General features: G+C 41.8%; 1 long non-coding RNA gene across 1 annotated transcript; it reads left to right on the top strand.

Moving 5' to 3' along the window:
- The first annotated feature begins 17209 nt into the window (after window positions 1-17209).
- Window positions 17210-20066, top strand: LOC132519781 (uncharacterized). Its single transcript, XR_009540293.1, has 3 exons — window positions 17210-18301; window positions 19096-19265; window positions 19903-20066. It is a non-coding gene; the product is annotated as an uncharacterized LOC132519781 (long non-coding RNA).
- The last annotated feature ends 1550 nt before the right edge of the window (window positions 20067-21616 follow it).

The raw sequence follows: 21616 nt of genomic DNA, 5'->3' as shown, positions 1-21616 counted from the left end.
CAGCTCATACAGCTCAGAATTAGTATTATTGTTTGATTATTATAAAACATATTATGTTCCTAGTTTTACAAAGATCCAAACTATGGTTTATATAATTTATTGGCATTTTTGCTGAATAGGTTTAAGTCAGATAATAGATTTTTAAAAAGCAATGAAGCAATGTGTCAAACTTTAATGTTTTCGTAATAAAAATAGATATTATGTTCACCTAATCCCTCGTCATGGTTCCCTTTTTTAGATTTTGAGAGTAGTAGTCTTTGTACAAGATGAGGCAGAGGGAAGTGGTGAAAGGAGTCCTTCTCTTACTAAAAGGACTTTGCTATAACTGCATGATAACAGCAATCTTATCATTTACAGCCAATAATCAGGATTCCGTAAGATCGGAGGGGGCTAATTGGAACAAAAGCAGAAGTTGGAGAAGGGTTTGGATGTTTCTAAATTGAGCATTGGAGTTCTTTCTTCACAATATTTCTATTTAAAGAAGTAGGCTTTCTTAAAGGCAAGACAGCAAGAGTTGGGGCATTATGTATATCATCTGCCTCCTGGCTTCAGGAATCATTTGAGCAGTCCACTAAGGGGCACAGACTTTTGAAAGAAGTATCTTCACATGTCTTGAAAGGGGAGATGGCTGTGTGTTACAGAGCACCCGTGAATACTGCACCGCGCCCCTGCCTAATCCCGCCGCTGCCATGCCATCCTGAGATGGCATCTGCCATCAGAGAACCACATGATTTTTACTGGACCAGCTCAGACCGTGTGAAGTTTTCCTAAACTTGACACCACGTAGTGAACATTTCAGGCTAATGTTACAAGGATAAGGAAAAATGTGTCAAGTAAGAGTAATACTTCCAGAAATAATGGAATACCAAATATCTTCAGAAAGAAACATCTGCAAAATCAGTGATAGTTTGCCAAAGTTCAGTCACTCAGGCTGGCTTGGAGTAGAGAAGACACAAGAAGACCTCAAAACTGCACAGTCCAGCCTGGAGCCCAAACGGACACCTTCCTAACATAGCTGTAGTTTTTTGGGTTTTGTTTGTTTGTCTGTCTGTCTTCGCCTGGATTGCTTCTGGAGCCTCCTAAACTGGTCTCTGCGCCTCCATATTGCCGCCTCTGCAGGTTGCGGCCTCTGCAGGCCATCCTCCATATTCACTACAATAAGCTTTCTGAAATGCAGATAGGAGCCAAAGAGATTGCAGTTGCCTACTGTTTGGAGCCCTTAGCCATGTGGATAAGACTCTTTGTGCTCTACCACTATCTAGTTTAGCTCCCTTCAAGTATACTTTAGAACCATACCAAGACATTTGCCATCATGGTATACATCCCGCTTTTTCATTTCTCACTTCGCTTTTGCACGTGTTCTTTCCTCTGCCCATTTGTCAGCCCTCACATTAAAGGCTATTTCCATGTATTGAGAGCTATAACAGTGGAGCAGTCATGAAGCACAAAGCATATTTGTCCTTATTTGAAGTTTTATTCAAGTGTAGTTTACACTTCTAGCACATTGGAAAGGAAAGAATAATCCAAGGTTACTACAAAAGGTAAAAGTAACAGCTCACATTTTAGAGTCTTAAGTTACTACTTTAAAATTATGCTGAGAGAAGATCAAACCCTTGTTTGAAAGTTTTGTGGGTTTTTTTTTTGTGGCCAGGTAAGGGCCTCATAACGTTCATCAGAACCAAAATCTTTACTGTTACAGCAAAATGTATTAATTCATTCAATGAATATTTACTGAGTGTATAATGTGCTGAGTACTGCTTGTAGGCACTGGGGATATGAATGAGACAAAGTCCCTTCCTCATATAACTTACGTTCTGGAGGAGAAAACAGTAAACAAGTACATAAGACAATGTCAAATGCTTTGTAGCTTCTGGAAGGGAGCTTGCATTAACCAGAGGAGCAATTAGATCTGATTTGTATTCATAGATTACTTTCTCCACTAGGTCGAGAATTGTCTATGGGGAGGAGGCCAAGAAAGAAAGCCAGGCGACTAGGTAGGAAGCTATTGGCCCCATCTAAGCAAAAGCAGATGTAGTTCAGACTGCACTGTGGGGGTGGAGGTGTCTAAAGTGGTAGGATTTGGGATACATTTTACAGGTAGAGCTGAGAGGGTTCGTTGATGAATTGCATGTGTCTGGGGAGTAGAGGAGCAAGACAAGAATTAACTCCTGGGGGAAGGCGGGAGGAACAGGTTTGGGGTGAGATCTAGAGTTGTGTGTTAGGCTTGCTAAATCTGAGACCCAAGTAGATAGATTTATACTAATAGATAGATGTTCAGTAGGCAGTTTGGAGCTCATTTGTGTTGGAAAAAATAGTGTAGAGATGGAATCTAAGTCCACCCAGTAGGATAAGTTCTTATGGGGAGTGAGTGTAGAGAGAAGGCAGCCAAGAACTGAGCCTTTGGGCAATTCAGCCTTCAGTGGTGGGGATGGAGCTTAAGAAATATTAAATGAGTAACGAAATCATCTTACTCCAGAGCAAATTGGAGCCTTGGAATTAAGGGGAAAACTGAGCAAGCTCTGACCTTTAAACTGATTTCCTACTGCAATTTTGGAAAATGAAAACTTAAACTCTTTTCAAACAGCTTTAGTGAAACACATTATTCTATTAACGTAGACTAGTTCTTTACTAGTGAACCTAATTAAACTGTGGGTTTTTTTGTTTGGTTGGTTTTTGTTTTTGTTTGTTTTGAGGAATCTGTCTTCTAACCAAATAGAAGATATTTATCTAAATAAAATATCTGTTTACAATTACATTATATCCTTTGAGAGGTTTTATTTTAATGCAAGTTATTTTATCAAATTGTGCCTTTTGTGGGTTAGTGACTTGCTTCCCTTCCAGAAACTCTAAAGTTATTCTTGCAGTTTTTCTATGTCTACAACTCAGAAACTTTAGGATTTTCTATAACCTTTCAAAATGAAAATTAAAATGTTTCCAGAGAGGGCTTCCCTGGTGGCGCAGTGGTTGAGAGTCCACCTGCCGATGCCGGGGACACGGGTTCGTGCCCCGGTCCGGGAAGATCCCACATGCCGTGGAGCGGCTGTGCCCGTGAGCCATGGCTGCTGAGCCTGCGCGTCCAGAGCCTGTGCTCTGCAACAGGAGAGGCCGCAACAGTGAGAGGCCCATGTACAGAAAAAAAAAAAAAAAAGTTTCCAGAGAGAAAAACATTAAGGTATGACACATACCTATCTTAAATGTGGTTTCCCTTCCTGCGGATTGACTCATTTTGTCTAGACATAGGTTTTTCCATATTCATTCTAAGCAACCGTGACTAGTTGTTTTAGTTTGAAAAAGCTTAAACATTGACCTTACTACAGTTATATGTTACTCTTGATTTTGCTCCTTACAAAAACGTGAGACCACTTTGTAATTATGTTTTTCTACCATGAGAATGTAAACAAGTGAGTCCCAGTATCTACTTTGCTAGTCTTTTTTCAGCTCTGCCTTTTAATTCTAGATTTATTTAAATAACTGTATTATTCTCTGAATCTAGTGGGTATCTAAAGGGGTAAAACCATTTTGTAACTCTTAACAAGTTCTGTCACCTCTCTGTGACATTTCATGCCAATACCCTGTGAAATAACTTGTTGCCTAGTATCAGGGAGAAGGTGAGATGCAAACTAGTTGCTGTGGTGGATATGGAGTGGAACTTTCTGATTCTTTTTTACCCTCGTGTTCTAGACCCAAAATGAGGTTGCATAAATAAAGCCTGTAAAAAAAAAAATATATAGGCAACTGTTTTGCAGCAAAAATGGTTAGCCTGTTTAAAAGCAGGATGAGCTGAATAAAAGCTTAAGTATTACCTAGGTTTCTACACTGCACTACAAATTTAGTGGCTTAAAATAACACACATTTATTATCTCCCTAGTTGGGTCAGGAGTCAGGGCACAGCTTAACTAGGTCCTCTGCTTTTGGTCCCAAGGCCTCAATCAAGGTGGCAGCCAGGCTGTATTCTCATCTGCAGGCTCAACTGGAGGAGGATCAGCTTCCAACACTCATTCACGTTGTTGGTAGAATACATTCCTTACAGTTGTAGAACTGAGGGCTTCAGTTTCTTACTGGCAGTTGGCGGAAGTCTGCCCTCAGCAACTAACGGTCACCCCTAGTTCCTTGCCTCATGGGCTCCCTCAACATGCTTGCTGACTTCATCAAGCCAGCAATGGAAAGCTCTAGCCCCAGTCAGCCAGCAAGACTGTGTTTTATACATAGTAATATAGGGACTTCCCTGGTGGCTCAGTGGTCAAGAATTCGCCTGCCAATTCAGGGGACATGGTTCAATCCCTGGTCCAGGAAGATCCCACATGCTGCGTCACAACTAATCCTGCAAGCCACAACTACTGAAGCCCGCGCGCCTAGAGCCCGTGCTCTGCAACAAGAGAAGCCACCGCAGTGAGAAGCCCGGGCACCACAACGAAGAGTAGCCCCTGCTCGCCACACCTAGAGAAAGCTGCACACAGCAACGAAGACCCAGTGCAGCCAAAAGTAAATAAAATTAAAGTAATATAATCACAGGCGTGACGTTCATCACCATGCTGTAGTCGATTGGTTAGAAACAGATCAGGTCCTGCCCACTCTTGGGAGGGGATTACACAGAGGCATGAGTACCAGGAAGTGGAGATCATGGGATGCTGCATACTTTCGTTTTCTTGAACCGTATTTCTTTTTCTTTTTAATTTTGGCTGCGTTGGGTCATTGTTGCTGCGCATGGGCTTTCTCTAGTTGCGGCGAGCAGGGGCTACTCTTCATTGTGGTGCCGGCCTTCTTGTTGCGGTGGCTTCTCTTGTCTTGGAGCACAGGCTCTAGGGCACATGGGCTTCAGTAGTTGTGGCGCATGGACTCAGTAGTTGTGGCGCACGGGCTTAGTTGCTCTGCAGCATGTGGGATCTTCCTGGACAAGGGATCAAACCAGTGTCCCTTGCATTGGCAGGCGGATTCTTAACCACTGTGCCACCAGAGAAGTCTCCCAAGGATACTTCTTGTTCATGTTCGTGTCCTTAGCATGTCATCTGTACTCTGCCCCAAATCGTCATTCAAAGACCAACACTAAAGAAGCAGGTTCTTCCTCGGACAGGCAGGTCTCTTGGCAAAGGGAAAAGAGAGGGTGGCAGAACCTCACGGTGGCTCTTAGAACTTCTGCTTAGAAGTGGCATCACTTTCATTCATATTTCAATGGCCAAAGCTAAATCATGGCCAAACTAATGTCAATGCAGAGTATAATCCTTCAGTGGGAACAGGCCTGAGAGGGAGGGACAGTGAATCACATGTGAAAGTATAACCAGTAAATGTTAGTGTCCTTCACCTCCATCTTTTCCCTTACTGATCCTGCTGAGGAAGATGGTTGTAGAGCATGAAGAGGCAGTGTAAGACGTGGTTAGTGGTTAGAAGTCTAGATTCTGGAGATAGACTGCCTGAGTTTGAATCCCGACTCTGCCACTTTCCAGCTGTATGGCCTTGAGCAAGTTATTTAACCTCTCTACGCCTCAATTTCCTCTTCCGTGAAATGAGACTAATAATAGTATCTATGTCATAGAGCTGTGGATTAAATTAGTTATGTATGTAAAGTATATAGAACAGTGCCTGGCATGTGGTAGGCCCTGTATAATTGTCAACTGTTGCTGCTGCTGTTATTGTTAGTATTGAAGGAAACCTGGCTTAAAGTCAAAGGACTGGATTTAAAATCTCATCTTATTCTAGGTCATTAGACTCAAGTGACTTGAGGTCACTTATCCTATTATTGACCTTCAGCAAGTACCTTAATCTCTGAGTACTGATTATTTCTTCATCTGTAAAATTGGAATAACATTCATTTCTAGAGAGGCTGTGTAGAATAGCGGTCCCCAAATTTTTGGCACCAGGGACCGGTTTCATGGAAGACAGTTTTTCCACAGATGGGGGCAGCAGTGGGGGGAAGGTTCAGGCAGTGATGCAAGCGATGGGGAGCAATGGGGAGCGGCCGATGGAGCTTCCCTCGCTCACCTGCCGATCACCCTCTGCTGTGCGGCCCGGTTCCTGACGGGCCACGGGCCACGGACCAGTACCGGTCCATGGCAAATGGGTTGGGGATCCCTGGTGTAGAACAGTGAGTAAAAGCATGGACTCTAGAGCTGGGTTACTTGGGGTCAGATTCCAACTACACCACTTTTAAGCTGTGTGACTGGGAGCAAATTACTCAACCCCTGTGTGCCTCAATTTCATTACCTGTAAAATGAGATAGTAATCGTACCTTATGTTCATAGGCATAATATGGGGATTAAGTGAATTACTAAGAGTTAATATATGTAAAGATGTGAGAACAATGCTTGTAAATGCTCGAGAACTGATGGCACATATCTAAAGTGCTTAATAAGTTTTAACTAGTATTCTTTTCTTACAGAATTTTGAGGATTGACTGTATGAATAGGCATGAGGGACTTCCCTGGTGGTGCAGTGGTTAAGACCCTGCACTCCCAATGCTGGGGGCCTGGGTTCGAACCCCGGTCAGGGAACTACATCCCGCAGGCATGCTGCAACTAAGACCCGGCACAGCCAAATAAATAAGTACTTATTTTAAAAAATAGGCATGTAAAGGTGTTTTATAGAAAGTACTAGTCAAATGTGAAGACTTAGAAATCTGCAATATAGTCTTCTGTGGCTATGTAATTAGGCTTCACCTGGCTTAGCATGGCCAGGCAGCAGTAAACATTTTCTTTTGGAAGTCTGTTCAGCTCAGAGCAACCCCCTTAACTGCCTCCTTTAGCGGGGGATGGGCCCTGGCTGCTATGTTTGTAGCTTGTGAATTGTAGATACAAAAGCTGACACTTGGTCTTGCTTCCAGTATAACTGAGCACTTTACGTATCAAATTCGGGACAAAGCTTTGCACCCTGAGATAAACCAAAACAATTGGAGTCATTCTGACTGGTTCTGATCTCCAATAATAAAGCCTTAACTATTTCCTGTAAACCTGGACTCCCTAGCCAAAATAATTTTGTCCCTGATTTTTGCCATGCTGCTATCTAAAGATACATCATGACCTTTGTGAAACTGATAGTCATGTGGGAAAGTTGCTGTTTTCCCACCATGAGCAGACAAGTGTAACTGTCATAACCTTTGTAGTTTGAGTTTCTTTTCCTTCAAATACTTGTGTGGGTTTTTTTGTTTTCGTTTTTGTTTTAATCTGGGAAGGCTGTTCCCTTGTACTCTTTGCAAGTAAACTTTATCTTTTCGAAATGTTCCTGTCTTGACTATAGTAGTTGATTGGACTAGGGGTTGCACCCCTGACCCAAGATGGGCCAGATTCTCTGCTCCAGGAATTGGTATTCGTATTCTCTTCTTAAACCAGGAAGATGTGAACTGGAGGGCTGTGGAGTAGCCGTCTACACCAGATATGGAACAGAGAGGTGGAGAAAGTTCACTGCAGAGAGGAATGAAGCAGAAGCAAGGTGGGGTGGGAATGAGACAGGGGTTGAAGGACAGCCCTAACAGCCAATACGCCAGTAGCCTCCATCCTATCACTGTTTTATTCACTTTGTAACACCAATCACTGTCTACAAATGTTTGTATCTCTACACCTCCAAGAATGAAAGTAAGCCCTGTGAGGGCAGGAAAATTGTCTTGTTCATATCTGAATCCCAGTGCCTAGATCAGTGCTTGGCATATAGAGGGCAGTCCATAAATACTGACTAGATAAATGAATTCTATTTACTTGTTCATATTCAAATTAGAAATCTGAGAACTTCTGTCCCATTGTTTCAAAGATGTCAATATCTGCTTTGAGTAATTACAAATTTAACAGAATTAGGGACATTGACCAAATAATAATTGCATGCAATTAATTTTGAAGCCTGCGACTTCAGAAATTATAAAGAACTTGCATTCCATGGAATGGGTTGCATTATAGCATCCCTTTAAGAAGGCAAAGTTCATGGGTCATCATGTAGAATGATCTGGGATGATTTCTCCCAGCCATCCCTGGGGTTATAATGATGAGCCCTTAAGAAAATGAGAGAGGGCAGCCGTCTTGTTCCTGTCTTCACTATGAAATCTACGGGCATAGGCATATAATTGCTTGGTTTTATGTGACTTACATAGAACTTTCATTATCCCTTCAAAAGGCCTTTTTCTTACAAAATGTTTAAAGGAATGCCCTTTATAAGTAGCTAATTAACATGGGCATTTTGTGCAATTAATAGTAATGGACTAAAATTTTTCATATATTATCCACCAGTGCTTATTCATGATAAATCTGTTTTGATCATAATGAGTGTTTTTCTCTGGTTAGGTGTTTTATCTTTGTTAACACAGAGATAAGCAATTTCCCACCCTAGTTAAGGAGTAATATGGATCTGTATGGTTCATTTATGTTTCTTTTCCACTAACTTTACCTTCCTGAGTCAAAATTTCTCTATGGGGTAAAATGTCATTTAATAAACTTAAGCACTCCGTGATTTTTTAAACCAAAAATGTTTATTATGTCCATTTGTTCTCAGTTTCCTTCTTTTTGAGTTTTTAGGTTTTCTCTCTGTGTGTGGTGTGTTGGAAACAGATTAACCATTTGGGAGGGAATAATTGTTTTTTTGGAGAACTCACTTTCAAATTATGTAGCAGAACCTTTTATTATTATTATTAACTTTTATTAGAGTATAGTTGCTTTACAATGTTGTGTTAGTTTCTGCTGTGCAGCAAAGTGAATCAGTTATACATATACATATATCCCCTCTTTTTTAGATTTCCTTCCCATTTAGGTCACCACAGAGCACTGAGTAGAGTTCCCTGAGCTATACAGTAGGTCCTTATTAGTTATCTATTTTATATATAGTAGTATATATATGTCGATCCCAATCTCCCAATTCATCCATCCCACCCTCCCTTACCCCCCTTGGTAACTGTAAGTTTGTTTTCTACATCTGTGACTCTATTTCTGCTTTGCAAATAAGTTCATCTGTACCATTTTTCTAGATTCCTATGTGGCAGAACCTTTGACAATATTTTAAGCCCTTCTGACCCGTATTTAGCTTTACAGAGGGTCTGCCAATAATGACGCCTCCAGAAGGAACAGAGCATGGGACACCACAGCTTGTTCCTGTCTTCACTACAAAACCAACAGATCTCCTCCACTGTATTTACGTTTATTTGGGCAAAGAAACATTTACTTGAAGTCCTCTTTTAAGAATACCTTTTTGAGCCATGTTCTCCATACTTTTTCTTCATTCTTTCTGACTTTCATTTGCTTTATGTTAGTGTGATAATGCCTGTGCTCTTGTGATAATTGTATATATTTTTTTCTTTTTCTTCTTTTCTTTATGAAAGGAGGTTACTTTTGTTCAGATTGACTTGAAAGCATTCTCAGAAGTGATCTGTGGGAACTTGGATGAAAACGGACCCATTGTTGGTCACTGTTCTTGAAAGTTTTCTTACTATTTATTAATTACCTAACAATTGAGTCCTCGTGCAACAAATCTGATTTTTTTAACATCTTTATTGGAGTGTAATTGCCTTACAATGGTGTGTTCGTTTCTGCTTTATAACAAAGTGAGTCAGCTATACATATACATATATCCCCATATCTCCTCCCTCTTTCGTCTCCCTCCCGCCCTCTATCCCACCCCTCTAGGTGGTCACAAAGCACCGAGCTGATCTCCCTGTGCTATGAGGCTGCTTCCCACTAACTATTTTACAGCAAATCTGATTCTTTATCATTCTTTGCATTAAAAAAAAAACTTTGAAAGTTTTGGGCTTTGGTCTCTATTTTCTATCTTTCCTATTTTGTTTAATTGAAATCACCCAAACTGATAAAATATAATCAAATTGTGAGAGAATTATAAGTCTGCATGAATTAAAAATTGTATTCATTGTCCAAAGGATATTAGAACAGAGAATGACCTTGGAGGACTGTTGTATTTTAGAAGTCTGTACACTGAAATCTATCCCTGTTATTAAAGAATTACAGATGGGGAAGATTTATCTATTAAGCATTTATTACTGCATCAGCCTCACCAATTATCTATTGACTATGGCTAAATGATGGTAAATTTTTTAAAGGCTTGAAATATAAATGTTTCCTGTTGGGCACAAGCACGGAAGCTGAATCTACTGTTAATGGCCTGCTTATCCAATTGCCTTTAATGGAGATAAAATAACCGTTAGGATCTATTCCAAGCCCTTGTGTATTAGATGAAAATTTTGCAATTAGTGCAACAGCAGCTTTTGGTTTTGAAGTCCCTGCAGCTGTAAGTTTGACTTTAAGCAGTTGATTACTTTCTGCAGTGGTAGATTAGATTATTTCTGTGTGTTTCTTATAACCACATGAAATTTCTGTTGTTTTTACTTTTTAGCAGATCTTCATTTATTCAAGGTCTTTTTGATGACGTGCCTGAGCCAGAATTGGCTAGTAGGTTGCACCTTGTATGGCAGCTTGGTCTACTGGGTTGAGATCGTGAGACCACATTTTGCTCAGTGGGAAAAGGTACCCTGCTTGATTAGTGATGTCAGCCATGGAAAGAGAATGGATATTAGTGATGGGCTGTGCACCTGATATCAAGTAAGCACAGTTAAGCCTTTAGACAACCTTTGAAAGGCACTGAGTTACCATTACTGTGTGGAGGAGGAAAATTTTTCCTCTACTCTCTTAGGTTTGTTTCATGAATGGGGTCTGAATCTAACTGACAAAAGAGTTAACAGGAGAGAAGGAATACAAATTTATTAGTTTTTTATGTGCACAGGAGTTCACAGAAAAGTTAAAGAAGTGTCTAGACTTGGGGACATATTACCATTTTAACAAAGGAAAGGGGATTTGAGGTTCAAAGGACAATAAATTGTAGAGAAGTGACTAGAAAATGTATTGGAGAACTAATGGAAGATAAGGGTTATTTTAATAAAGTTTGTTTAGGCAAACTCATCTCAGTGTTGACTCCCAGTCTCTGATGATGAGTGTTGTTCTCTTCCTGGTACAGTGGGGGCACATCCTGATCCCCTTCAAATGCTAACCTATTTTTCAGAGTGGAAGATTGCAGTGTAGGAAAAAAGTGAAAGTGATTGTTTTCCCAGCTCCTTACCTTGGATTTTGAAAATGTTTTCTCCTCTCAGTCTCCCTTGAAAGTCAGCAAGTCTATAAAGCAAGTGAATTAACTTATGTTTCAAAATTTTGTTTCTTACTCCAAGAGCTTTTGTGATGTCTAAGACTCTGAAGTACAAAAACTTATTCCAAATTACAAAAGGGCTGCGTTGAATCTTTCAGGTTGCCCTGTATTTGCCCAGCTGCATGTTTTTCTTCCTTTTCTCCTATTTCTTCATCCCATTCTAACACATGCTTTGGTGATGACAGCCCCATCTGTGTATTTCCTTTTACTTTCTTCTCCTGGATTCTTTATTAATACCCATGCTTTCCTACATGCAGTACAGTATAGAAAAGTTCCTGTGGTACTTTACATTTGTAAGCACTAGGATTTCTATTTCCACTTTCATTTTTCAACTTTTCTTAATGTATTATGCCTAGAAATACAATAATATAGTCATTCTGGTACTGCAAGGTTCCCTTGTGTCTGCTGCTTTTTGCCTTTTGATTTAACCTTCATGCCTAGTGGTGTGCTGGAGTTGCTCGTTAATTTTTTAGGGATTTTATGAGCTGGTTTTTAAACATGGCCATTATTTAAAATTGAATTATATAAACTTACAATTAAATAAATTACATTAAAAACAAAGGTAGGGCTTCCCTGGTGGCGCAGTGGTTAAGAATCCGCCTGCCAATGAAGGGGACACGGGTTCGAGCCCTGGTCCGGGAAGATCCCATGCCACGGGGCCACTAAACCCGTGCGCCACAACTACTGAGCCTGCGCTCTAGACCCCGCGAGCCACAACTACTGAAGCCTGCGGGCTTAGAGCCTGGGCTCCACAACAAGAGAAGCCACCGCAATGAGAAGCCTGTGCACCGCATTGCAGCCAAAAATAAATTAATTAAATTAATTAATTGTAAAAAAAAAATCAATTTAAAAAATAAAAACATTGGTAATAAGTACTCTAAACTCATTTCAACACTTCCTAATTACTGTACTATTATCTGTGCTCTTGAGGATGTTTCTGCTGACGCTTATCTATCTGTATGGAGGAAATACTATCTATGGTGTGTGGCTGCACACCTCTTCACAACTCTGTATTTAGCGATGTCGTGGCAAAAGCCACAGACTGGAGCTTTATCCTCCCAGAGACCCAGTTAAACATTTGCCAGCACACCACTGCTCTAAGCCCGTAAAATGCTGCTTGATCATATATTAAGTTTTAATAACCAGATCCTCATTTTGATGTGTTTAACATCATTCTTCTTTCTTCCAGTTTCAAGATTTCTGCAAACATTTCATAGAAAGGTTTCTATCAAGACATATGCTTTGTCCTTTCAACCTTGTCCAAATAGGATAGTTTTACCGTCTGCAACAGAAGCTGTCTAACAGAAGATCAACTTTTGTTTTATTGAGTAGGTTAGCTTCCTCCTTTGAGTCAGCTCTAAGTTTTTCATTTCATTTGCTGCAGACAAGCACCACTAAAATTGTTGAGTGGATCTCTGTCAGTTGTACCATTATCAAATTGAGTAGTTGCTGCAGCTTTTCAATTCCAGCCGTCTGCATAGGTGGCATAGTTTAGCTTCTACTTCATGCTCACTCCTTTATCATCTCTACCAATTCACTCTCTGAAGATACATTGTCAATGCAGCTATTTCCACTTGAAGGAGACTCTGATTTAACTGAGAAGAAAACTGATGTATTTTTATTTTATTCTATTTTTTTTTAAATTTATTTACTTTTATTTATTTATTTTTGGCTGTGTTGGGTCTTCATTGCTGAGTGCGGGCTTTCTCTAGTTGCGGCGAGCAGGGGCTACTCTTCGTTGCGGTGTGTGGGCCTTTCATTGCAGTGGCTTCTCTTGTTGCAGAGCATGGGCTCTAGGTGCGTGGGCTTCAGTAGTTGTGGCGCACGGGCTTAGTTGCTCCGCAGCATGTGGGATCTTAGCGGCCCAGGTCCCCTGCATTGGCAGGCGGATTCTTAACCACTGTGCCACCAGGGAATTCCCGAAAACTGATGTATTTTTTGAAATGTCCTGCTAAAACAGCTCTTTTCTGAGAATTTTCTTTTAAGAATTTTGCAATTTAGAATTACTCTGTTATCATCTGGGCTTTCTCTTTTACTCTGGTGGCCACAGCTCAAGTGTTGGAGACCAACGACATCGAAATTATCTCAGTAGTCTAAAGAGTACAGTAGGAATTAAAAGCATAAATGACCAACATCAGAATCTTTCCAGGGACTTCCCTTGTGGTCCAGTGGGTAAGACTCCTTGCTCCCAATGCAGGGGACTCAGGTTCGAACCCTGGGCTGGGAACCAGATCCCGCATGCATACTGCAACTAAGACCCGGCACAGCCAAAATAAATAAATAATAAAATAAATAAATTTTAAAAAACTACAAAAAGACTAACAAGACTTGATCTATTAAAAAAAAGAATCTTTCCAGATTTGGCAGAGATAATTTGAGAACGGGAGATTCCAATCCCTAGGGCAAGGGACAAAAATGCAAAAATAAAAAGATAGGACAGGGCAACAGATGGCAAATCCCTATGGCTTCCCACTTTTGCCTACCATTGGCTGAAAAAAAATTTTTTTTCAGAGATGGTTTAGAAGTTGTGCTGTTTTATTTTTAGGTAACAGTGAGAAATTGCCTCAAAGTGTACGTGCCAACATCGCTTTCCTGGTTCTATGGTACTTCCTGAGAGAAGAACTTCATTTCTACGGGAGTTGGTGATTGAGGTGAATCCTGTAATAAAAGTAGGTTCACAGGGTACATCCCCAGGGGTGATTGACTGTGATATGACCAGGAGCTCCTGAGCTTTGAACGCTTCCCTTGAAATTTGCTTCCACATGCAGACAGCGGCACAGGCGGGTGTGGGTCTGGGCCTTCTCCCAAGAGAAGGGAGCACTGAACACTTCAGCTTACGTATCTCCTCGGGGCTCCTTAGTCGGCGGGGGGAGGGGAGGTGGGGAAGCTGCTGCTGTGAAGTACTCCCTTTGTGGGGAGACCTGGAGTAGTCAGAACTTGGGGTGTCAAGGGAAACCTGGCTGACACACCACAGTAGATCCCCAGGTTCCCAGGTACAGAGGCCTCTCTATTTCCCTCCGATGTCTTGGACTGGGCAGAGGGTGCAAGGACAGGGCCTCTCAGAGCTGTGCTTCCCAACAGGGGAAGAGCCGGGGTGGACGGTCTCTGTCTAGGAATGATGGGCACTGGCAGAAGCTGGACACGTGCCACCGTGCTGACAGGGGGTCTTATTCCATCTGGTGCTCCAAAAACACTGGAAGGCCACAAAGCTAGCAAGTGTGCTGCCTTCCTGTCGTAAGTATTCTCTGGTCGCTCTTTTAGTCTTTGAATTGGCTGTAAGTAGAAGGACAGAGAGATCAAGTTAGAGAAAGCACTTCCTGGCTGGAGTATACAGGCGGTGCCAGACTAATTGACAGTTTTGGCCTAAAAGAACCTCTTTTTTTTTTTTTTTTTGAGGGAGCAGTGCACATATGACTTCTGTAGGAGATAAAGGGAGCATCCGAGGCTGGGGTGACATGCAATAGGTAAGTGTGGTTGAAGTTGGGCTAAACTGGGAAACTGGTTTGGCTTTTGCCTGATTTGCCTACATTTTGAATGCCATCTGTCCTCTGAGATACAAAACTTAGAGAATGGGGAAGCAATTCCTGGGGACAGGTCCATGTCAGTGTCCCCAGGTAGAAAGGTCCTAAAGCATCCTTAGATCGCTGCTGTACCCTGGTCACTGCCACCCACCACCAGAGTCATTTGCATGCTGGTGCTTTGACTAAACAGTTAAGATGGGCTAGATATTTTCTGTCCTTTCATTTTTCTCCCCTTTATTACCAGTGTGTCACAATGGTAGGATATCTTCAACAAAGAAGTCTTTTTGGCACAAGTGAGCGATATTCCACAAACCCCATGACTCATCAGTGTCCTTTCATTTGGTCTAATATCTTTATATCCTTCTTGTCTCCATGGACCTATTTTTCATCACCAGTTTCCCATTAGAGTAGTAAAGTCCCATGAACAAAAACTATAAATAGGTCAACGTTTTTCTTGAGCCCAAGTTCTGTTGGTCTTGCTAAGGGAGCCACAGAGCTTTTTAGGCAAGAGTTAGAGCCTACAAACGTCCTAGTCATTATGTCCTAAATGATTAAATTTTTGGTTGGTGTCGTTGTTATTTTAGGATTTCCTTCAGGATGATATTAGAATTGAAATGGTTAGTTTCAGCTTTATGTCTTCTAAACTTAGCCCAGGACCGAATTTTTCTGGTATGACAGAAGAATATTACATGAAAAAAAAAAATCTGTTCTCGCTGAATCCGAAACGTTTCTATTTGGGTTCAGTACACAAGAGGTTTGAAAAATTCAGACCCACTCTTATTTTACCAGTCCCTCAAATATTACCAGAGTGCTAAGTTTCAACAATTCAAGTATGGACTTCTTTTGTCAATTATCTAAAACAAAAGTTCCTAACCTGGGAGCAATTCTGCCCTCCAGGGGACACTTGACAATGTCTGGAGACATTGTTGGCTGTCACATATGGAGGATAGGGGGGCTATTGGCATCTAGAGGGGACAGGTCAGGGATGCTGTAAACATCCTGCAATGCACAGGGCAACTCGGCAACAAAGAATTATCCAGCCCCAAAAGTCAGTAGTGCCGCTATTGAGAAACCCTGATCCAAAGTAACAATTCTTTTAGGAAACATAAATGCTATTATTGACTTACCAGCATCTGAACTATATAGTAGCTTTTTCTGTACCCAGGACTGCTGTCACTGCTCTCTTCTGGCAAACCAAGCACCCTTTTCTATAAACAGAAAAATGAAGTTGTCTTAGAACCCCTTTTTTCTTTTGGTCTGTTGCTTCCTTTCCAAATGGGTACCTATTACTCAAAATGTGGAGAAGAGCTACTCAAAGTACATATACTAAGTGTGTGGCTCTGGCAAGATACACAATGTCTTGGATAAAATGGGAAATGTGCAAACAGACTCAGGGCAAGTCAAGGGCCAGAAGCGGTCTCTGTCCCCGTCCCTCCTTCTCACCGGAGTCCTGGCCTCACATACTTTCTTGCCTTGTGTCTCTGTGTCTCTGCTCTGTAGCCAGAACCAACCTTGGCCTTCTCATCCCAGCTTCCTCCTCGGCTGGGACCTCAGAGACGGTGCAAGTTGGTCTGCGAGCCCATGTGCAAAATTACCCCTGACACCACCCCACACCCCCTCAGCCAGACCCCAGGAGCAAGCCAGGTTTCAACTTTGACTTTTATCTCCTCCCCCCAAAAACACACACCTTTTCAGCTATGTGTGTATGTTGGGTAAAATTCCCTTTTTTTTTTTTCTATCTTCAGAGGATTTCCACTTACATCGTCACATTAGGCCCTTTGTGACATCCTGTAATGTTCCAAAATATTTTTAGTCCCTTGGATGAATTAAGTGAATAATAATGCCAAAAGTATCTCATGAAAAAAATGTATAAATAGAAAGCATCGCTCTGAATATAAAATTATCAGAATCAGTGGTTAAAACAGTATGCTCTCATTTCTGATACCAGCCCTATGAAGAAGGCATACAGGAATTGCAGATGTCCTTTGTTCCTGAAGCCATAACTGGGCTGCTATGAACTAAGTATTTGTGTCCCCCTACAATTCATATACTGAAACCCTAATTCCCAATGTGATAGTTTGGAGGTGGGGTCTCATGACTGGGCTTGGTGCTTTTATAAGACAAGACACCAGAGAGCTTGCTTCCTCTCTCTCTGCCACGTGCGGATACAAGATGGTTGTCTGCAAATCAAAAAGAGAGGCTTCACCAGGAATGGATTGGCCGGCACCTTGATCTTGGACTTCCCAGCCTCCAGAACTGGGGGAAATCAGTTCTTATTGTTTGAATCACCCAGTCTGATATTTTGTACAGCAGCCCAAGCAGACTAAAACATGGACTCAGCAGGAAAGAGCGCCAAGATCAATTAGCAATGTCCATCCTGATTAAGCCAGATGGGCAGCGATGGTATGTATGCTCATAGTTCCCATTAATTCTAGATATATAGTAGACATATATCTCTATCTATCTATCTATCTACCTTTTTGGAAAGAACAAGAATTCTTTCTTTTTGGGGGAATCATTCTTGTATCCCCATACCATGGGTCAAGAAATATATGTTGAATAAATCACTTGTACAAATTCTAAAATTCACACATGACCCTGTATGTTACTCTATCTCCCACAGAACGGGTGAGAACCAGGGACAATATTGCCGAGTCTAGATGCCTATGCGGGGTGACCAGCCAGACTGACTTGCTAGGTTAGTCATTTGTTCCCATAAATCAGTCAATAGCAGCACACAATTCAAGTTTCCACAAAATGACAAGTTATATGTTACAGACTTCTAGGTTGCTCGTGAATAATGGGGACTGTGATGACAAAGCCCAAACTTTCACTGTGAGGTACCCCACCAGCAAAAGAGTGGATGCTGTTCCTCTAGAGGCCTAGTAGGAAAGCCATTGCCTACTGAAATATATGCTGGAGTCTCCCATTTCATCTTAAATATTTACGTGAACTTTGAACTCTATGCCACAATATGCTTAGTATACTACTAACATGTTTTAAATCACCAGTTAAATTTTTCTCAAAAAAAAAAAAATCTTCCAGGAAACTAGTGGGATCTAGTTCCCTGACCAGGGATTGAACCCAGGCTCCCTGCATTGGGAGCGCAGAGTCTTAACTCACCGCACCACCAGGGAAGTCCCTATAATAATGTTCCAGTCTTCGAAGAGGTATCATGTTGAGCTCATGGCTTGGCCCACCTCTGACCTGCCACCGGGTCCTCTGAAGGAGCACATTGTGATAGATGAGAAGGGTGGGTGTGATACATGACATGCCCTAAATGGACTTTGGTAGGTGTGGCAGGTCAAACCGTGTTCCCTAGAAAGACCTGTACCAGTTCTAACCCTCAGTACTGTGACTGTCACCTTCTTTGGAAATAGGGCCTTTGCAGATATAATTGAGGGTCTCCAGATGAGTTCATCCTGGATTTAACCCAATAAGAGAGTTTTAAGACACAGAGAAACAGGGGAGAAGGCCTTGCGAGGATGGAGGCAAAGACTGGAATTATGCTGCCACCAGCCAAGGAACTTCAAGAGCCAATAGAAGCTGGAGGAGGCAAGGAAGGATTCTCCCTGAAAGCCTTTGGAGAACACATGGCCCTGCTGACACCGTGACTTCTGACTTCTAGACTCTGAGAATAAACTTCTATCGTTTTAAGTCACCAGGTTTGTGCTAATTTGTTGCAGCAGCCCTAGGAAATACACGTAAGAACTACAAAAATTACAGTTCCAAAGATAATACCGCCAATATCTGAACCCTGCTATGACCGTGTGTCAGAAGTCCATTTTAACCACTGATCTCAGGCAAAGGGGCAAAGCTACAATGAATCTGAAATCCAGTCTCCAAACAGCTCTGCTAACTACCATCACAGATACTTTGCAAAATAGATCTTTATCTTAAGAACATTATAGGTGTTTTTGACCAAATGCAGGCCATAACCAAAAATATACAAAGTCGGATGAATCCCAAGAAAAAATTCTTGCCTATAAAAATTGGATTTGTATCTCAAAATACTTTGACCTCATAAGTGTCCTTGATGCTCACCTACTGCCTATTACCATCTTGTAAAAGTATCTAGTGGTTTATTTAATTGTGAAGATTGTCAGAAGATGTATTTCAATGTTTTTAAAAGTATCTTAAAATAACATAAAGGCCTAATGCATCTGGCATTGGCAAATATGACTTGGAAAATCAATTCTGTATATTTTTAGACCATACTACCAGACAATTTGGTCATATCCATCCATGTAATTAGAAGAGCTGGAAAATGGGGCACTCTCTAGCAGTATAAATTGAAAACTTTGAAAATGTTCCACAAAATGCTAGAAAAGGAAAAATCATTTTATACATGGCTGATGAGAGAGAATCGATTAGAAAACAAAACCAAAATAAGCGTGTTTAAGATGCTGAAGGTGATATTAATGTTCTGACTTTGTAAATATTAAAAACATTATTATAGGGACTCCCCTGGTGGCGCAGTGAGTTAAGACTCTGCGTTCCCAATGCAGGGAGCCTGGGTTCAATCCCTGGTCAGGGAACTAGATCCCACGTGCATGCCACAACCAAGAGTTCACATGCCACAACTAAGGAGACTGCCTGCCGCAACTAAGACCTGGGGCAACCAAATAAGTAAGTAAATAAATATTAAAGAAAAAATAAAGTGCTTCAAAGAAGTGCAGGGAATGCGAGTGTGTCTGTGATGATCTGACTTGACTGGTGTGGGGGAGGAGGGAGGGTCAGGGAAGTGCTGTTTAAACTACACTCCCAGGGATGACTAGCAGTTAAGAGATATTGAGGGAGGAGCAGGGCCGCTCTGGGTGAGGGGTGGAAGGAAAAAATATTTCAGACGAAATAAGCAGCACACTGGAGACTCTGAGTCAGATCTCTGTTGTTCTCCTTTTCCATCTCCCTCTGTACCCATGGGCTCTTCTCTGCATCTTCAAACAAAAACCTAAACTTAAATATTTTTTTAGGTAGAATGTGTTGTGGAGTTATTCTTGAGCAGAAGGACCTTCCCCTTATCCAATTTAGTCTCTCTCTCTCTCCCTGCCTTGGAGTCAGTAACTTAAACATTGCTTCTGAACATGTATTGATTCCTAAGTTACCCTTAGTCACCTTCATTTTAGCATAAATGAATTTAGATCCTTTCTTGAAAGAGGGAATGGATATAAAAGGGTATAAGAATGGGGAAAAAAAATTTGACATAATCTGTCTTATCTCCAGAGTATAGGAAACCTAGATGTCATGTGCCTTTGTGTTCCTATAGGTAAATCTAGATACCCTGGAAGGGGAAGAAGTGGGAACACACCAGTGACTACTCACCATCTGAGATGTGGGAACTCCATGGAGAAAGACCAGAAGACTCACACGCTGCGCCATGCTGAGGTGCTGAAAGCACAAGTGAAACTTTTTTATTTCTATAAATAAACATGTGCGTGCGTATACATAGATGATGTCTTGATCATTCAACCTTTATTTATTAAACACCCACTGTGTACCATGGGAAGTAGAGCACAGAGGTGCTGGAGCAGGTGGGACTTGAAATACTGACTTTGACACTTGCTAGCTGTGTGACCTGGGGCAAATTATTTAACCTCTTCATGCCTCATTTTCCTCATCTATAAAATGGAGATAATATTAAAAGCTATTTCACGCTTCCTTGATAGCACAGTGGTTAAGAATCCGCCTGCCAATGCAGGGGACACGGGGTCGAGGCCTGGTCCGGGAAGATCCCACATGCTGCGGAGCAGCTAAGCCCATGCACCACAACTACTGAGCCTGCGCTCTAGAGCACGTGAGCCACAACTACTGAGCCTGCGTACCACAACTACTGAAGCCCACGCACCTAGAGCCCCTGCTGTGAAACAAGAGAAGCCACCACAAGGAAAAGCCCACGCACCGCAACGAAGAGTAGCCCACGCTCGCCACAACTGGAGAAAGCCCGCGCACAGCAGTGAAGACTCGATGCAGCCAAAAATAAAATAAATAAATTGAAAGTAAATAAATAAATAAAAGCTGTTTCAAGGGTGATTATGAAATTTGAATGAGAATATGCACTTATGAAGCACTTGAAATAGTGCATGGAACATGGCGGCCCTCTATATGTTTTTATCTTTTATTATTACCATCATGCTCTGAGCTGAGCACAAATAGAGAAGAATTCATAGTCTATTTAAGAGATCAAATAAAAAGAGTGGATTTCTGCCTGCACTGCTTACTGCTTCATCCCTTGCTCACAGTGATTACTCATTAAATATTTGCTGAGAGGATCCATAAACCGGATGCAACTCAGGGTGAGTTTGACCTGAACAGTGCCTCGCACAGCTGTCTAGGTCAGAAGATGGACATTTCAAGAGCAAGAAATACCTAAAGCAGAAGTACCTGACGGTCGTATGTGTCCTAGAAAATCTGGCTCTGGTTAAGCATGTGACACCACCAAGATCCTGGCTGCTTCTTGACCAGTATCACCCCAACCCCATGGTAGGTGGTCAATATTCTTCAGCCACAGAGGCCCTTGAGGTATTTTCCAGGGATCCTGCTCCATAGAATGGTGGGTGACCCTGTAGGCTTCTCCAGGAGCCACTGGAGACCCACCGAGCTCTGTGAATCAGTGAGCCTGGTTCCCCGAGGGCAAAGAAAACAGGGGACAGCTCCCCAGCTGGACTTGTCTTTCTCCTGGGCTTAGTTCCTGGTGTCGGGGAGATGCTGCAAGTCACACCTTTGGAGGCAGGAAGCATCTGAAGAGCTCTGATGTGAATATTTGTTGACTATTGAAGGGCAGCAGAATATGCCACCCCAAATTATGCCTCTTTGGCATCTGAGTTATTTCGAGCTTAAGGCCACTGAGACCCAGTAGATGCAGGAAAAGTTCTAAAAACAGGGGATAAGTTTTCCTTTTGTAAAGATTTCCACTTGTGAACGATGTCTCCCTCTCTGGTACCAGGAAGAGGAGGGCTCTTAACAACTCTTACCAATGGAGA

This window comes from Lagenorhynchus albirostris, chromosome 4 (assembly GCF_949774975.1).
Source record: "Lagenorhynchus albirostris chromosome 4, mLagAlb1.1, whole genome shotgun sequence".
In the NCBI taxonomy this organism is placed as follows: Eukaryota; Metazoa; Chordata; class Mammalia; order Artiodactyla; family Delphinidae; genus Lagenorhynchus; species Lagenorhynchus albirostris.
Note: the sequence above shows the minus strand (reverse complement) of the source record. Positions and strands in the feature narration are given on the sequence as shown.